At 36.3% G+C, this 19,193-nt stretch overlaps 1 long non-coding RNA gene across 2 annotated transcripts; it reads right to left on the bottom strand.

Annotated features, from left to right (window-relative positions):
* Positions 1-16,161: 16,161 nt before the first annotated feature.
* Positions 16,162-18,810, bottom strand: LOC145556177 (uncharacterized). 2 transcript variants are annotated; one of them, XR_014091791.1, is made up of 3 exons: positions 18,291-18,810; positions 17,685-17,807; positions 16,162-16,463 (listed from the first exon to the last, which is right to left on the bottom strand). It is a non-coding gene; the product is annotated as an uncharacterized LOC145556177 (long non-coding RNA). The 2 variants fall into 2 exon arrangements; XR_014091790.1 differs by having other exon boundaries at positions 18,271-18,810.
* Between the last annotated feature and the right edge of the window lie 383 nt (positions 18,811-19,193).

The following is a 19,193-nucleotide window of genomic DNA, read 5'->3' on the forward strand; positions in this document are numbered from 1 at the left end:
GCTATCTAAGATTTGATTGATAACAACAAGCTACCATTGCCCCCTGCAAGCAAGAAGCCAAGCATCAACAATGCACCTCTCTCCGATTCCTTGGCTATATCTGATGAGGAAAACCAGGTTGATCCCCCATCTCTCATCAAACCCGTTGAAGAAATTCATGCTATCGAAGAAGAGGAGGAAACTTTTTTTGATGCCATGGATGATTTCCCTTCTGAACAAGAACTTGCAACCAAGGAAGAGGTACAGATTCTTATATGGTCAATGTGGGTGGGAATAGACTTGTTACATGAAGCTATTGAATTAGCGAAGAAACAAGGAGAGAAACTTCAAAGCAAGTATGCTAAAGTTCCACCTATGAAGAAGAAATCATTCCCTCTTCAAGTAATTGACACACCCAATAAGAATAATAAACTCTATACTCCGATTGGGACTTCCTATGCTAAAATGTTCAAAATGCTCTTCGAGAATGGTAAGGTCAAACCTCTCGAACCGAGACCATTTGAATCATTAAAGAGGACAGATAGGTTATATTGTTCATACCATCAATCAAGGGGGACATACCATTGAAAACTATTTTAAATTCAAAGATTTAATTCAGAAGATGATTGATGATAAGAAGCTAGTTCAATTCCCACAAGAACAAGACATTAGCATGAATGGGGTTTGGGACAGCGATGACGAAGACGTCTACCTTAAGGACATGGAAGTACCTCCAATTTCAATGTCACATTCAATAAGTGATTTTTGGGATGAAGAAGATTCACCCGTAGACGTCCTCACAAGATCTGGGAGAATACAACCTCCCATCTCTACACAACCTATTCCTACCATGAAACATGTTCCCATACCTATTATAGAAGACAATGATATTGTCAAACAATTTAAGAAGACCAAGGTCAAAATGAACGTATATAAACTTCTAGCTACATCTCGAGAACATAGGTTGGCAATAATGAACGCCTTGGATAAGATAGGGATAGATTTCGATACCACTCCTGAGGGGTTGGATAACTTCCTTACGAGTGATCTCCCTAGTCCTATCAACTTGATCACCTTTCTGACAAAGATTTACCTCTAGAAGGTGAAAAGCATTACAAAGCTCTTAACCTCACAGTAGTCTGCAAGAGGATGAACGTCCCAATGACTCGTGTAGACAACGGATCGGCAATTAATGTCTTTCCACTCAGAACTGCAAGGATGTTAGACATAAGAGATGAAGACTTAAACCCGTCAACTGAAGGAATAAGAGCCTACGACAATACTCGTCTCCAAGCTCTTGGAAAAATTACTATGAATGTAACGGCGGGAGCAATAGAACATGTCACTACCTTCCAAGTGGTAGATATTAAGGCTTCCTTCAACTTATTGTTGGGATGCCCTTGGCTTCATGACCTCAAGTTCGTCCCTTCATCTCTTCACCAACAAGTAAAAGCTATAGTTGGAGGAATCCCTATTACAATCGATGCTTCACTTATGAGGATTATAGCTATCGAAAATCCAATCATTAATGTGGAGCACGATGAGGATGATGAAGACTTGTGGGGCTTTAATGAAGAGGTCTCATTAATTGAGGAGGATGAAAGGACCCCTCTTTGTCACAACCCCCACTCCAATATGACGGTAAATGCTATTCTCAAAAGACAGGGACACTTTCCCGAAATGACTCTAGGAAAGAAAAAGGAGATAGCAAAACAAGTGGAATTGCCTGGCCTCCCTAAATTAGATACTTTCGGACTTGGTTTTGAACCAACTTGGGAAGATCTTAAGCGAGCCCAGGAAAGGTCTAAGGCGCGTAGGAACGCTCGCACCCAAAAGAAAGCAATCCCAATTGACCAGTATCCTCTTACTCACAATGGACAGTTCATAAGAGAAGAAGAGGACTATCCATGATATGAATTTCCCGAACCTTTTGTTGTAAATGGTATAAGGCAACCTGGGTTTGAAATCTTTCTAGACTGTTACTTTCTAGACAAGATCCCAACTCCTATTCACAAGGAGAAACCACCCGCATGCTTTGACTTTAATGTCATGTGACTACTATTTGGGCGCAAAAAGGATGAGCGGAAATATATAGAGGATAATTCCACGCTCATCCAAACGGTCCTACAAAGCGAGAACTTTGACCCTTCGAAGCTCATCACTCCAGCGGAGGGTTTAGTGCAAGGATGGCGCAAGACGGTCTAGGTGACTACTCCGAGTGGAAGAAAAATCTCAATAACAACAGGGCAAGGACCAATGTTTGAAGAGTCGTTTGAGTCAGAGTCAGAGTCAGAGTCTTTTCCTGTAGAGTCTTCCAAGTCTTTAGCTTTAGCATCCCCTGTTTCTAATTCTTCAATTTCTACTCCTAGGATAGTTAGCAATCAAGTCCTTGAGGACATTTCTCTTTTCGATGTAATGATTTTGGAATTTAATAATATGTCTTCTTCCTCTTACTCCTCGTGTTTTTCATTAACCCAAGATGAAACGGTTGATATCTCAAATGATTCAACCATTAAAAGAGAAGTTAAAATCGGATTAACGCTTAATAAACAAGAAAGAACCGATTAATTAATCTAATCAAAGAATTTATCGATGTATTCGCTTGGTCATATGAAGATATGCCAGGCATTAATAGAGAAATAGCTCAACACACTATACCACTAATTCTAGGAATGAACCTGTAAAACAAAAGTTGCGTCGAACAAAACCCGACGTAGCTCTTAAAATACAGGAAAATTTGTCAAAAATAACACCACCTTAAAGTGGTCTACCATAAATAACACCACCTTTTGATTATCCCACAATAACACCACCTTTCATGTACTTCTTCCCTAAATGGTACAAATAAATGGGTAACTGGTTTTTGCAGGATAAAGTGCTGACATGGCTTGTTTTTCGGGGTAAAGTCAAGCATTGACTTCACTTTCCCCTCCCCTAAGCCTACGTGTAATTAATTTCTCCAACCACTCTCTATTTCCCTCTTAATTTCATTTCCCTCTCAATTTCACTATCTCTCCATGTCCTTTCTCTGAAATACTGAAGCAATCAAATTGAATTACAGATCAAATTAATTGCGGAAAGGAACTCCATTGATTGAGTACGATTGTGGTGTAGATTAAAGGAAGAAAAGTTTCGATCTTTTGTGTAAATGCCTAAATAAAAGGTACATTTTGGTTGCTAAAACTCTGTGAAATTGATTGTAAATTGTATGAATTAGGAATTTCGTGCATTTATATTTAAATTTGAAGTGATTTGTCATGTAATTTAGTTAGTTTACTTGATTATAATTATGTTGGGTAATTATTGGAGTTAAGGGGGTTAGGAAATTTGTAAGGAATGCTTGTTGCGATGAAACGTTTTTTTATTAGTTAATGTTATTGGTAATTGATTAGGGTTTTGGTGAAGTATTTTTGTGATGAATGTGCTGTTGTTTGTAGCCTAATTGTGTTGTGTAATTATAGGTTGCAAAGAGTAAACAATTTGACAGTTTGACTGTCAAATTCTGGCATGGGGGTGAGTTTGAGGTCTATAGTTCGATCATGCATCATTCATGCATATCCATGTGATTGACCGAGCTTCACTACGCTCCTATAGCCCATGAAACTGCGCTATCCAATCAATCTAACATGCTAGTCCATTAATTGAAATCATTTATGTCCACTTTAATGATTTCAAACTAGGAACTTAAATAATATACGAATTTTGTTCACTTGTGGGGTTTCATTCACCAGGTCATCAACCTGATGAGCCCATCAATTCATAATTATTTTAGACATTTTATTTAATATTGAAAAACATCATTAAATAAGAGAAATAATAAAATTTCTGATTAAACATAATTCTGCAAATGAGTGTATTACATATGTAACTTATTTTTCTCCAAAATAAATACAACTTCTAATTACATCATTTGCTTCAATCCAGCTTCACTAGCATGTTTCTCATGCTTAGGTAGTGGAAGGGGTTTTGTAAGAGGATCAGCGATATTCTCATCCGTATGAACTTTGCACATCTTCACATCTCCTCTGTTAACGATTTCTCGAATGAGGTGATACTTCCTCTCTACATGTTTGGATTTGAAATGTGACCTAGGCTCCTTTGATTGAGAAATGGTGCCATTGTTGTCACAATACAATTCAATTCCATTTTGAGCACTTGGTACGATGTCCAGCTCAGTTAGGAACTTCTTTATCCAAACTGCTTCTTTTGCTGCCTCAACCGCAGCCAAATATTCTGATTATGTTGTAGAGTCTGCGACAGTGCTTTGCTTTGAACTCTTCCAGCTCACTGCTCCTCCATTCAGACAGAAAATGTACCCAGACTGTGATCTAAAGTCATCCTTGTCTGTTTGGAAACTCGCATCCGTATAACCTTTGACAACCAACTCATCTTCGCCACCATAAACTAGAAACATTCCTTTCGTCCTTCTCAAGTACTTAAGGATGTTCTTGGCAGCTGTCCAGTGTGCATCACCTGGATTTGCCTGAAACCTGCTACACATGCTCAGAGCAAATGCAACATCCAGCCTCGTACAAATCATGGCATACATTATCGATCCTATAGCAGAAGTATAAGGAGTGATAGCCATACTTCTCATCTCATCCGGCATAACCGGACATTGAGATTTACTGAGCGTAATGCCATGAGACATGGGGAGAAATCCTCTCTTGGAGTTTGTCATCTCAAACCTGTCAAGAACCTTATCAATATAAGTCTCTTGACTTAGTCCAATCATCCTTCGAGACCTGTCTCGATGGATCTTGATTCCCAAAATGTACTCGGCGTTACCTAAGTCCTTCATGGAAAAACAACTCTTCAACCATTCCTTGACTGACTCAAGCATTGGTATGTCATTTCCCATGAGTAGTATGTCATCTACATACAAGACTAGGAAAACTATGCTGCTCCCACTAGACTTCTTGTATACACAAGGTTCCTCTTCACTTTTGAGAAAATCAAACTGTTTGATTGCTTCATCAAAACGAAGATTCCAACTCCTGGATGCTTGCTTCAATCCATAAATGGATTTCTGAAGTTTGCATACCTTACTAGGATTTTCTGGATCCTCAAAACCCTCAGGTTGTGTCATATACACTTCCTCCGTCAAGAACCCATTCAAGAAGGCGGTTTTGACATCCATCTGCCAAATTTCGTAATCGAAAAATGCAGCAATCGCTAGAAGTATCCGAATGGACTTAAGCATGGCTACTGGGGAAAAAGTCTCATCATAGTCAATACCATGAATTTGTCTGTATCCTTTCGCAACCAGTCTTGCTTTATGGATGTAGGCATTTCCATCCTTGTCTGTTTTAATTTTGTAAACCCATTTGCAACCAATAGGTTTTACTCCATCAGGCAAGTCAACTAGGGTCCACACTTCATTTTTAGACATTGATTCCATTTCGGACTTCATGGCCTCAAGCCATTTATCTGAGTTGGGGCTCGCCAAAGCTTGCTTATAGGTAGTAGGTTCTTCATTCTCCAGTAAGAAGATTTCAGAATCCTCAGTTATCAGAACCTCAAAAAACTGTTTGTTTCTGATTCTGGCAGACCTACGAGGGGTAGGAGCAATAATAGAAATATTTTCTCCAACTCTTTGAAGATTTTTGCAAGAACTAGGTTCAAGTGGGACGATAGGAGTCTTGCTAGTCGAATTAGCTTGCTCCGACGCATGATTAATCGATTCATGCGCCCTCGCCTCTGATGTGGTGTTATCCACATCCATTTGTTGCTCGTCTCGAATTTCTTCGAGAATCACTTTACTCCCACTTGGCTTTCTAGACAGGAATTCCTTTTCTAGAAAGACACCATCGCGAGCAACAAACACTTTGTTATCTTCACGATTGTAGAAGTAATACCCTTTTGTTTCTTTTGGATAGCCCACAAAGAAACACTTGTCTGATTTAGGTTGTAGTTTATCGCCTTGTAAACGTTTTACATAGGTTTCACAACCCAAAATCTTGAGATAAGACAACTTTGGAACTTTTCCAGTCCATATCTCATATGGTGTCTTCTCAACTGCTTTGGACGGGCTTCTGTTTAGTACTCTGGCAGCTGTTTCTAATGCATATCCCCAAAATGATATGTGAAGATCAGTAAAGCTCATCATGGACCTCACCATATCAAGTAAAGTCATGTTCCTCCTTTCTGACACACCATTCAACTGTGGCGTTCCTGGAGGAGTTAATTGTGAAATTATTCCACAATTAATCAGATGTTCATCAAATTCTTGGGTTAAATATTCACCACCACGATCTGATCGTAATGCTTTAATCGTCTTCCCGAGTTGGTTTTGTACCTCATTCTGGAATTCTTTGAACTTTTCAAAGGATTCCGATTTGTTCTTCATTAAGTAGACATAACCATACCTACTTAAACCATCAGTAAAAGTAATGAAGTAGTTAAACCCACCCCGTGCTTTTGAACTCATTGGTCCACACACATCCGTATGTATGAGTCCCAAAAGATCACTAGCTCTTTCACCTATACCCGTGAAGGGTGACTTAGTCATTTTCCCAAGCAAGCATGACTCACAATTTTCAAATGATTCATAATCAAATGAAGAAAGAAGTCCATCCTTATGTAATTTCTGGATGCGCTTTTGGTTTATGTGACCAAGCCTACAATGCCATAGGTAAGTTGGGTTTGAACCATCTGTTTTCTGCCTTTTATGATCAATGTTGTAGACATGGGTTGTATATTCTAATACATACAAACCATTAATTAATTTGGCTTTGGCATATAACATATTTTCTTTCGAAATAAAACAACACTTGTCTCTTATTTCAAATGAAAATCCTTCAGAATCTAAAACAGGAACTGAAATAATGTTTTTAGTTATTGTTGGTACATAATAACAGTTATTAAGCACCAAAATAAGTCCAGAGGGAAGTCTCAAATGATAGCTTCCAATAGCAAGTGCAGCAACTTTTGCTCCATTTCCTACTCGAAGCGTTACTTCCCCTTTTGCCAACTTCTTACTTTCTTTCAATCCCTGTACGTTATTAACGATATGAGCACCACATCCGGTATCAAATACCCAGGTGGAAGATGAAGTAAGATTAATTTCTACAACGAAAACATCAAGTAACTCTTTACCTTCAGTTTTCACTGGTGTATAGTAGGGACACCCTAGTGTATGGCATGGCCAACTACCGCAAAAGAAGCATTCGCTTCCTCTCCTCTTCAGGAACTCCTCAGCATGGTTAAGCAACAGATTGATCAATGTCACCAAAGATCCCTCATCATTATGAGTGAGCTTGACAATGTCAAAACCATCATGGAGTGAGAACAAAATAATATCATGAGCAGAGTCATCATCGATCGGTTTCCCAAGGACATCCATTTGATTGAACATTTCAATAAATTCCCTTACATGGGCCCTTACTGACTGACCAGGCATGAGACTTTTAGACATTATTTTACAATGGACATTGTAAGCCTCATACTTTACACTGTCAGTCCAGGAATAGTAAATCTGAGGGATCGAGTTAACGACCTCTCTTACATTTTGATCATTTATGCCTCCACTTCTTAGTGCTCCTATGCCACCTTGACAGATGGCACGAAGACATTTGTACAATATGGTTAGCTCATAGTTCCTGAATCTTCTTTTCCAACAAGTTGGAATAGATTCTAAAATGAGCTCTCTGATTTTCTCTGCAGCTGAAACAATTTCAGCATGCCTTTCAGCTCCATACTTTTCTGTATATTTGCTCTCAGCAGGAAAGTATAAACGAGATTCAAGCCCATGGCTTGTGAGAACATTTCTCAACTCCTTTTCCCATTCCCTGAAGTTTCTGAGATTCGGCCTTAAGTTAAGTTTCATTGGTAAAATTGTGTTGTCGTATAAGTTATTCATCTACAAACAAAAAAACAAACCGAGGCAAAATCCAATAATTATGTTTAATAAACTTTTAAAGTACCATAAGCGATTATAAAATTGGTAGCTTTAAAACATTCATTCAATATTTAATTGATCCCTATTGAATAGAATGATTCCAAGATCCTTTATTTGTGCAACAATTGACCGGACTTTGGCCCTACCATCAACTATTACATTTTCAAGGTGAGTAAACTCTTTACTAATTACAACTCTTTGTAATTCTTGGTTGAATAATTAACCATCACATGTTTAATTATTACCCTTAGCTTCAAGGTTCTAAACTCTTTAGGTAACCTTATTGAGTATAACCAATCAAAAGTGTAAAATTTGTTTTACCCCCACTCCCCTAAGATATAATATGACACCCTGCTTTGGCATGACCCATCATAAATATTAAAGGTTTCATCGGGTTTTTGATTGGGAAAGCAACCTCAATATTACTGGGACCTAGATTCATTATGTGGTGATTGTTTAGTGAACTCTAGCGCATCATCAAACAACATAAATAAAATCTAACATGCATAATCTACTAATGCATAAATAAAACATGACATAGTATGGCCCCTTAATCCTAAGAAAACTAATAAAGCAAAAGCTCCCACTTGAACCTTCACGGATCTCATCCACCTTGCTCCTTTGGGCCTCCACTCCATGGATTCTTGGATTAACTGCAACCTGTAATCTTATTCTATTCTATCTATTACTTAAATAAAATAAAATAAATTACAAAAATACTTAACGGTACGCATACCGTATTTAGATTACAAAAATACGAAACGATGCGCAGATCGTATTTAAATCTATGGGCCATACTAGTCTATATAGCAATATATAACATCATATATTATAAAATGCCATATAATAAATCACTCATCATGCTTTCCTAAACTACAACATCGAATGTTCACAGTAAAGGAAACATGGCTCCTAAAATATCTCATATTTTAATTAATTAATTAATTACTGTAATTAGATAATATCATATATTATTCATGACCAATTATAAAATATCATATATTTTAGTTTAGGTATGAGATAGAATCAAATCTTATTTTAATTATGGAAGATAAATCATATTTATCTTCCATGATTATCCTAACTTTTAGGAGATTCTATCCTAATTACTTGCCAATCACATATTTTAAATCAATTAATATCCTAAAACAATTATGGGATAATCATATTATTTAATCAATTATTATCCAAATAGAATCTTTTGCTCCATAATTATCCTATCTTAACAAAATCAACAACTTTAATTTTGTTAATTATCCTTTCAAAATCAAAACTTATCTTTTAATTTTAATTTTGAAAACTGATTTTATCCAAAATAAAATAAAATTAAAAAAAAAAAAAATTTTGAAAAAGCTGTCGCCAGCCACCGTGGTGTGGCCAGCCGAAGCCAGCCACGGTGGCCGTACACCGCAAGGTGTACGCTGCAGGTGCACGGTGCTGTTGTTGCTGCTGTTCAGACCCGTGCTACTGCCCTTCCCCGCCCCTCCCTCCGGACCACCAGCAGCGGCAGCCGCTGTGGCAGCGCCACCCAGCCGCGGTTGCTGCTGCTGAAATTTTTTTTTTTTATTTGATTTTTAATTTAAAACAAAACAATTTTATTAAAATTAAAATTAGTGTGGTCCATCCAACTTTAAAATTAAATCATATTCAATTTTAAAATTAGGGTTCTTCATGAATTTAATCCCAATTCAATTTAACTTTTAAATTAAATAGGTTGATCATGAAAAATTCATAATTTATCATGAAATAAATTAGATTAAATTCTTTAGACATAAAACTTTCGAATTAAATCAAAATCAAAAACACAAATTTCACAAATTAGTGGTAATGATTTCAAAATTTTCGAAATATTTAGGGGGGGGGGTCGAATTTTTGAACTTAATAGGGCAATAATCGGATCTTTTAGGGCTAATATGGAGCAAATTAAACACCTTTAATGATTCTATATTGTTAAATCACATTTAATATAATAATTGACCCATAATTAAATTATTCTCCCTCCTAATTGAATTAAAATTGTGGATTAACAAAGGTTTAATACTCAATATATGTAATTGCAAGAGGCTAACTGATACCACTGAAGGGAATTATAGGTACTACGCAGCGGAAATAAACATGAATTATATTCATATAGCACCTAACCAAGGATCTCATGCATAACACATAAAGAGTAAGAATTATACCTTTGAAGCGTGATTCCACTAGCAATCGAGCAAGAACAAGGGAGACAAAGAACCTCAAACGTGATTCCTCTACTTGGTCCACAGGCACAGGTTAAGACCTCCACTAATGCTAGTTAGTCGCGATCGAACGCTTCAATCGACCTTCTACGGAGAGGTATGAGCAACGAACTAGTCACGAACCACCACGAACCACCGCGAACACCACAAGGGGTGGTCAGCCGCAAGTCCAAAAGGGGGGGGGGAGAGGGGTGCCGTGAGAGAGAGAGGGAGATGAGGGAATTGGGATTTTGGTTGCCTTGATTCACAATTCACTGTAAGTTGATTGTGACTCTTATGTGTGCAATCCTAGGCACAGATCTTATTTATAGATCATATCCATAAATAAGAGTCCATGACCAAACCCAATTCCTAATCCCAATCAAACTACACTAGCCCAATCCTATTCATGATTAGTTAAATACTCATAAGGCCCAATAATGGGCCTCTTACTTGCTTAACCCAATACCTTTGTGTGTGACCTCATAGGATCCATTCTAGTGGGCTTTGGGATATTTTACTAGCCCAAAGATCATCTCTCATAGTCTAGCAACAGATGATGACGCCCCAAGAGAACGAACTTATTATCTCCATAATAGTGATCCTTGATATATCTAGTAATTGCACTTATCGAAGACATAATTCCTTTAGTAGGTTTCTATTTATCATAAATTTCAGCAAAGGTTCCTCAACGTGGATTATCATTCATTTCAGTAAGTGGCAAATTTTCCCGAAGTGGATTGTCGGTCGACTCTTTTTTGCAAATGTTCCAAGACGCGGATTGTCAATTGTGGCAATATTTTCCTAAAAGGATTGTCTCATAGCGTTGGCAATTTTTCAAGGTGGATTGCTTTCAAGAGTTATATTCTAAGATGTGGATTGTCGATCGTAGCAAAGTTCTTATGATAGATTGTTATGAAGCATTGGCAACTTTTCCCAAAATTGGATTTTGGCAAATTTTATAAGATACGGATTGTTGCTTCATCGTAGCAACATTTCCAAGGATGGATTGTTACGTGGCATTGACAACTTTCCCTAAATCGGATTGTCATACATCATACAAGAGTTGTGTTGGAAACTATTCCCAAAGAAAAGAGGATTGTCATCACCAAAAGCATCAACAGCAAAATTCAAGTAGCATTAAGGATCAACAAGCAGTGGTCTTTTCGAAGACTTTCATGGCGAAATTGGAGGCAGATACACACGTAGCAGTCTTTAGGCGATATTCTCTAGCTTGCAGAAGATCGTTAAAACAAACAGCGGGATGGCGTTCCCCTAGCTTGTGGAAGGTTGTCACGACAAATGCAGCAACAAATCGGTTACCCTCAGAGACGTGTGCTCAACGGTGCAAGATACGTGTTTCCTAACTCTCTTATCTGTTTTAACGAATGCTAGTTTTGCAGGTATTGGCGTTACAAGAATGATTTAGGATCACAGAACGTTCTGAATCATTCTTCGTCCCTATCGATACTTTGACTTTTGTTTTCGAAACTTGTGTTTCTCCAAAATCAGTCAAAGTGGGGGCTTCTGTAGACACCCAAATGTGTCTCCCAAAAACCAAAACCAGTGATGAGTACCTTTCATGTCATTTTATTATCGAACGAAGCGAAAGTGTGAAAAGTCTAGTGATGAGGATGTTTTTATTAAACTATCTCTTCTTTCTGTTTTTGAAAATATTTCTTTTCTTACCATATTTTTGAAAAACGTGCATTACAGTTTATTTTGGTCCATGATAAGGGTCCAATAATAGTATAGTTGGATAGGGGTTGAAAAGACCTTTCCAACGATATATTATAAGCCCAATTCCGATGAATAATGAGGAAGTTATGGCCAAAATACTAAACTGGGCCCGGTTTGGTTTTTATATGCGGCCCAATGATCTAGAGGAGGGCCTATTATTAATTATCATTCCTAAAGCTATTAGGATTGATTATAGTCTTCTAGAATACTCTAGAAGGTTTTTTTAAATCCTAATGGAGTTAGGATTGATAATTATGTTTTAAAGAGTTTGAAATTGAATAAAACTACTCCTTTTTAGAATCCTTGTTTTGTACGAAGTGGAATATATTCATATTTTATTTTCGTGCCTCATAATATTTATCCAAATTTTATATTTTTGAATAGATCTTGAAATTATCTTTCCAATGATATATTATAATATTAAATCCGAGCTATAACGAAAAAGAAATGAATGAGATATGAAACTCTATCCAAAACTGACACCCTTCCACTATTTCGGACATATCTTTTTATCTACAAAAGATTTTAATCTTATTCTAATTGGGTTGGAAAGTAGACTTCAAGAGCTTTCCAAATACATATTATATGCCTTATTTAGACTTCCGGATCAAAAGATATGATAAAAACAAAAACGCGTGAAACTGATTATAAGCGCCTGACGACAAGCATTACCGCCTGGCGCTAAAGCTTGGCGCCTGGCGCTAGTGACCAGCGTCTGGCGCTAATCGAGTTTTATTCTCGTTGAAACTCTGATTTGTTTTTTTATCCATCCGACTGATTTTCTCTATAAATAGCCTCTGAAAATTTTGTTTATAATTCTTCTCACCAATTCTCATCAACTATCTCTTGATTACTCTCTCGCTCTCTCTCTTTTCTAAACTAGCCTTTTGCGCACAAAATTCCGCATTCACAAGATCTAGAAACCCCTAGCCAAGTTCAAAGTTGCCTTCGCCCTAGACGTGAAAGGTTTTAATTTCTGAGGGTTTGGTCCCAAATCTCTATTTCAACTATTTCATTTAATTGTTGATTTTATTATTTTCCTTGAAGTTACTAACGTGTGTATTTTGTTATTAGAAAGAGGTACGAGGCATCCTAGTAAGTGCTTTAATTGACTTATTCTTATTATGATTTAGAAGTCATGTTTAGGTTGTTATTATGATTCCTAGTGTCATATTAGGGCGTTTTGATCTTCCTAGTATCATGTTTAGGGTAATTTCTAATATCAAATATGACAATTGTGTTTCCTGCGATGCTTCCTATTTTCTTTCCTAATATTCATGTTAGGGTTAAAGCTTTGATATTTATTGCTTAGTGACATGCTAGGGTTTGTTATTAATCTTGTTAGTATAATGCCTAGGATCTTGCTATTATTATGCTTTAACATGATTATGATTATTTTTATGATTTATGATTATAATTGTCATAATTATTGTTATGATGATTATTATACTTATTATTATTTTAATTATGATTATGATAATTATTATTTTATTAATGATTATTATTATGTTGCTTGCTTATTTATTGTTATTGCTTGATCACACCTTTTATGCATGTTTAATTTAAAGGGAATTTGTACTTGTAATCACGCTTAATAAGATAATTAATAATTTTGTTTAGGGTTAATTTGATTATAATGCAAGTGATCGCCAATAATAGTTTTATTTGTGCATTAATGTTCAACCAACATAGATAAACAGGTTTAGAGTTAACCTATTGATTGCATGTTAGTCAGAAAGCGCACATGAATACGATCAGAATAAAGTAGAGGCCTACTATTAGGGCAGGTTCAATCTCTTTTAGGTTGGATTTGTACCTTCATCCCCGAACTACCAATCATGGTTCCAGACCTATTGGAGTTGACGATCTCCTAGATTGTTAAGGGGTGTAACCTTCACCTCATGAACGGTTTACAAGTTCCTAAAACTTGTTGGCGACTCTTTTGGTCTATCTTCTTTCCCTTTGGAAGCCACCGTACTTTAGTGTATGATCACAGTGGGGTTCAAGTTTGGGATAATGCTTGAAATATTCCCTACAGTAGTACTAAAATAGAGCACAATTTCAATTCAAGCATATATGGCATTTTTCAAGCAATCAAACAATTTCTTGCAATAATATGATAATTATTGTGACAAATTGGACAAGAACTGCTAGCAAAAAATCAAGAACGAACCACATTGTTTTCATGACCTTAAGAGGTTCAACAATGGTGAATCGCTCATTTCTTCACCAAATTGAGTCAAACAAGTCTCAAAATACTCTCAAGGCAATATGTAAACACAATCAAGCAATTTCATGGCATAAAATTTGACAAACAAAGCAAATTGAGCAATATAATTTTTGAATTTTCAAGAAATTCGTGAATTAACACGTGCGAAGTTCATCAAAATTCAAGTGAGTTTGGAAAAAACTTTCATAGATCAGCAAACTAGATGAACAAAGCTTTGATTTGCAACAAATTTGAGTGAATTTGGTTGAGAAACGAGTAAGAACGAGCAATTTGAAGTTTTCGTGGCGAACTCAAACGAAATGAAAGCAGTAGCAGCGAAATGAGGAAGAAAGGGCATTTATGCGAAAATCCCAACAGCAGCGTCGCACGACAGCTCTGTCGCCGAGCGACAGAGTGCAGCGCCGAGCAACAGGGAAAAATCGTAGCGCTAGTGACGTTTTAGCGGCGACAGAACGCGAAGCCTCTCTGAATGATTATTTCGACCTCGCACAAGAATTTTAGGTTCCTTGGTACGCTAGTTAGCCCCTATAAGCAACTTGAAATGATTTAGTAATCGGTTTGGTTACAATCACATTAAGTGATCGACCTGATAAATGATCGTCTCACTTAGCTTAAAGCGCCTAAACATTGGCTCACCGCAAAGGCACCGACATAATGGTTCATAAACAGCAAAGGCACCGACATACTGGTTCACAAGCAGCAAAAGCGTCGACGCACTAGCATAGCAAAAGTAAATTTCAAGCGAACTTTAAAGGATCGACAGGCGTTGATCTTCGGTGTACTCTTAAGAGTATTATCGCAACAAATGAGGATGGCTTCAGGCGAAGAAATCTTCGATCATGTTCCCTGGCTTGCGGAAGATGGTCACAAAGCGCTAGAAGATTGTTTCAGACGAAGCAATCTTCGATAGGGTTCTCTAGCTTGCAGAAGACTATCACAGCAGAATTGGAAGCAGCTACAGGCGTAGCAGTCTTCAGGCGGTATCCCCTAGCTTGAGAAAAATCGTCAAACAAAAAGAAGCTCTTTGTTCAGAGACGCGTGGACATATCATCGAAGCTCTTTGCTCAAAGACGTGTGGACATATCATTCAAAGCTATTTGTTCAGAGACGCGTGAACATATCCAAAAAAGCTCTATTGTTTAGAGAAGAGTGAACATCAAATCAGCAAGATGGCGTTCCCTAGCCTGTGGAAGGTTGTCAACAGCAAAGCAGCAACAAATCGGTTACTCCAGAGACGTGTGCTCGACGGTGCAAGATACGCATTTCTTAACTCTCTTATCTATTTAACTAACGCTAGTCTGCAGGTATCGGTGTAACAAGGATGATTTAGGATCGCAGAAAGTTCTGAATCATTCTCCGTGCCTATCGCTACTTTGACTTTTGTTTTCAAAACTTGCGTTTCTCCAAACTCAGTCAAAGTGGGGGCTTCTGTAGACACCCATTTGTGTCTCCCCAAAACCAAACCTGGTGATGAATACTTTTCACGTCGAATCATAATAAAATGAAGTGAAAGTGTGGAAACACTAGTAGAAAAAGGCTTATTTGCGTCGCTCATTTATAGTGTATTTGCATCGCTTCTATGAGCGACGCAACTGCTCGCGACGCAAATGACTTAAAAGTCATTTGCGTCGCTCCTAGGCGCGACGCAAATAAGAGTCATTTGCGTCGCTCCTTTATAAAGGAGCGACGCAAATAACTCTTCTAATAAACTTGTTTTTTGTTATTTGCGTCACTCCTTTATAAAAGAGCGACGCAAATGACTCTTATTTGCGTCACTTCTTTATAAAGGAGCGACGCAAATAACTCTTCTGATAAACTTCTTTTTTATTATTTGCGTCACTCCTTTATTAAGAGCGACGCAAATGACTCTTCTGATAAACTTCTTATTTGTTATTTGTGTCACTTGTTTATATAGGAGTGACGCAAATGACTGAGTAGACAATACAAAATTGTTGTATTTGCGTCACTTGTTTGTTTAATGAGTGACGCAAATGAGGTGAATTTTTTTTTTTTTAAATTATAATAATTGCCTTGTATATGTTTGTAGTACCTGTTTTCCTTGCTAGTGGTATAAAGTAATATGCTAACGCTAATAATTGAAATTAAAATGCAATATTATTGAATGCAAATGTAAATTTCAGCAGAGTCTCAAAATTTTACAACTCAAAATTATTGATATCATCAACCAACACAAGAACAAAGACCAACCCAAAATGTTGGTACCCCAAATACATTCATTTCAAGCCTAAGAACTAAAACAAAAAAAAGTCTAACAAACAAATGGATTTAGCTAAGTTTAAATCTAAATTTCAACGTTGATCATGAAATAGTTTGACTAAATATCTCGAACCTCATTTATCTCCTCCCCATTATAAGGTATTGTTCTTCAAAAATCCTGTTAACACAACACAAAAACAAAAACTAATCAATTCAAGAGTGTAGCCAATTTAAAATAAATTGATGAATTAGTAGTGAAAGATCTGACAACACATACTAACAAGATCCTCATTACTACGGTGATGTTGAACTGTTTCAAACATATAGTACACGACATAGTAGCCACATCTCACTTCCTCCCAATTTTTGATGACACTACACGCTCGCATCATAGCCACAAAGTTAATAGACTCATTCAACTCATTTCAAACAAGATAAAACCTAAGCATGAAAAATAAGAATACTAATCATATCATTCTCACCACATTTTAAAGAGAAAAACATCTCGGATTAGAACTTAATTCACAACTTTAAAGAGAAAAACAGGCCATTATATTCAGTTTTGATAAATTTATATCCATGATTTAAGGATCATACATATATTAAATCAAAATCAATCTTCTTCAATAATTCTTCCTGTAAATTCTGCAATTGCAACTATTACAGTAACTAATGGGAATTCTAGTAACGTATTATTCGAATTTTGCATTCTGTACAATGTTAGCATCATTCATTGACTCCAGAGTAAGATCATGATACCTTCGATTCGAACACTTGGTGATGAGGACTACTAAAGATTAGATTTCAGCTAGAACTCTACAGAGTTAATATACTGCTGGAAGGTTGGGTGATTATTTCATTATTTGATTAATAACATACACAAAAACTATGGACCAATTTAAGCTACAATTGCTATTAATCACGGCCCTAATAAGTTTAGTCCTGTTTTACCAAAGTTTATATGTCTAGCTTAAACATGTTCATTGTACTTGTCTTCTCGTACACAAAACAAAATGAAAATTGCAGTGCTATTATTCTCTTAAAATACGAAATGCAAAAACAGAATGCCATCAACTCATAATCACTTTATCAGTAAGTAGTAATTAACATCATCATTTCAATTTGAGGTAAACAATATCATACACAAAACAAAGGAATAACATTGTGTCATTATTTTGACTACTTCTCTTAAAATTCTTATTCGGTAATGAAGAACTAGATTATGCCGCTTCAATTGTAATTTTTTTTAAAAAACTTCAATTGTAATGTTAAATTACCTTTAATATGAGAGAAATCAAGTAAGAAATTAATTATTACCTCAAATTATAGAACAACTAAACCAGAAAATTCACTGAATAACAATAAGATTAGAGTTAATCTAAATATAAGAGAGAGAAACCTTGACATTATCCCCTGCAATTCACAAACAACTCAACAACAAAATAGCTATCTGCAAAAAATTGCCCACTACACTAGGCCAGACCACCGCACTCACCATCAACCACAAGCACCTGCTGCATACCTGCACCAAGTAATTCACTAATCTAACTTTATATCTAGATACAAACACTCGATCAAACAAGAAAAAGTCAATATAATTAAGCAATACTCTAGAAGTAATCTGATATAGAAACAAATACTTTATTTTTATAATGGAAAATCTACTAATTTTGTAATAAGAATCTATTATTACACTAAATCAATAATCTGACAAAATTCCAATCAACATATAACAAACTAAACAGAAATTCAACTATAACACCAAATTAATTTTTTTAATTTCACGCCAAAATCAATACACACTCATGAAATTAAATTTTGACCCTACATCATCTACTAAGTTAAATTCCTTATAAAATTAAAATCATTTCGCAACTCTAATTACAGTAAAATTAAAAACATCATATAAATCAATAGCATAAAACGATAATTTAATAAAATAGTTTAAATCAATCAAAATTAAATCATTTCGCACTTCTTATTACCTAAAACGATAATTTCGCACCTCTTATTACTGTCAACCATCTCCACTGCTTCCCCTGCTAACCATCAACAGCAACACCAACAAGCAGCAATCCCTTGCTAGCCTCGATGTAGAGTATTTCATCTCGACTATCAGCGGTTTTAATAGTTCGAATTTCGTGGGGGTTTTGGTTGATTTTTGCTCAAAAATAGGGTGTTTTGCCTCGGATTTGCTTGAAAATGGGGGGTTTTGGCTTGGATATTTTGGGGTTTTCAATTACTGGTTGAATTTATTGATTTTGGGGTCAAATTTGTTGGTTTGGGGTCGAATTTATCAGGGTTTTGCTGTTGAATTCGCTAGGGTTTTGCAGTACGAACGACAACAAGGCAGCGCTGGAGATTCGGCTATTTAGACGAATTTCTTGAGGTTTTGATGTTGAATTTTAGGGGAATTTTCAGTTGAAGCTGCTAGGGTTTTGAAGTTCGAACGGCGACAGGCAGCAAGAGTGTTTTATATTGAATGTGAGGAAGAGTTGAGTGGATTGTAATTGTAATAGTCATTTGCGTCACTCAATAAAGAAAGAAGTGACGCAATTTACTCACAAAGCTATTTGCGTCACCTGTTAATAAATGAGCGACGCAAATAACATTATCTTTTGCGTCGTTTTAATTTATGAAAGCGACGCAAATATGAGTAAGCTGAAATATATCAGACTTTTGCTTCGCTTTGTAGTTAATGTGCGACGCAAATTAATTATAGTGAAGCTAAAATATATTATTTGCGTCATTTGTTTCTACGAGTGACGCAAATAAGGTGACGCAAATGAGCATTTTTCTACTAGTGAAAGTCTAGTGTTACGGTTAGTTTTAATTCTCTTCTTTCTTTCTACTTTTGAAAACCTATTTTATGAAAATAGCCGATCCAGTTTAGTTTGGTCCATGGAAA

This window comes from Chenopodium album, chromosome 8, assembly GCF_948465745.1.
Source record: "Chenopodium album chromosome 8, dcCheAlbu1.1, whole genome shotgun sequence".
Classification (NCBI taxonomy): Eukaryota; Viridiplantae; Streptophyta; class Magnoliopsida; order Caryophyllales; family Amaranthaceae; genus Chenopodium; species Chenopodium album.